Raw genomic sequence first — 1,037 nt, forward strand, 5'->3', positions numbered from 1 at the left:
ATATTTCCACACATGCTAGCATAACAAAATTTACAGTATTTATTAGTTACCATATCAACATTATATAGAAAAAAAAGTGTGCCAAAATTCAAAAATCTTTTGAAGATATCAATGAACATTTATTTTACCATAGTAAAATTAAAATTCTGGCTTAAGTAAATTTTTCATCTGTTTTTATTAATAATTTAAAATGAGACAAATCTGCTATTATTTTAATCTCCAATCTGTTATTTATCAGTTTAGATAATTTTTTTAATGCTTCGCTAACTAGCGGAAGACACTAACCAGTTTTAAATTCCAGTTGCGCAGATGGGGCACGTTGTAACACTACGTTACAATGTGCTATTCTATGACATTAGCGATGTAATTTACACTATTTACTTTAATGTATTTTAATGAGAAACAACGAGAAACAGGTGAATAAAGACTGAGTTTAATGTTTAGAAATTAATATTTCAAGACATGTAACTCATTTTTGCTCGTTTATGTGGGCCGTCCCAAGCATGATTGCAATGTGTTCATTGTCAAACTCCAAAATCTGATTATTTTTAATTCTTAAAAAACGCCATTATTTTATTTGAATTATTATTATTATTTTATTTTATTAACAAAATATTTTAGTTTGTCTTGCATATTTTTTTTTACATGCGATCAGATAACATTTTAAGCTGTCATATGGTCATGTTACAACGTGCCCCTCAGATGTTACAATGTGTTCCACCTACGGGGCATGTTGTCACATTTCACTTCCATTTTTTGAGAGTAAATAAAGAAAAACATATACACTGTAATTATGAAACAAGGCAACATATTGTACTAGACAATTGTAAAATTACTGTGGATAAAAAAATATATATTCTGAACCCCATTTGGATTTAAAATTTGGCACCTGCTGCAAACAACGTCGAATTCATTATTTTCAATAACTTTTAAACTACTGGTTTATTTTACCACTTTACCAGATGCATTTAGCCTATGTATGATTTAGATCAATAGATAGACAGACAGACAGACAGACAGACAGACAGACAGACAGA

Source organism: Sinocyclocheilus grahami, unplaced genomic scaffold (assembly GCF_001515645.1).
Source record: "Sinocyclocheilus grahami isolate Dianchi unplaced genomic scaffold, SAMN03320097.WGS_v1.1 scaffold841.1, whole genome shotgun sequence".
Classification (NCBI taxonomy): Eukaryota; Metazoa; Chordata; class Actinopteri; order Cypriniformes; family Cyprinidae; genus Sinocyclocheilus; species Sinocyclocheilus grahami.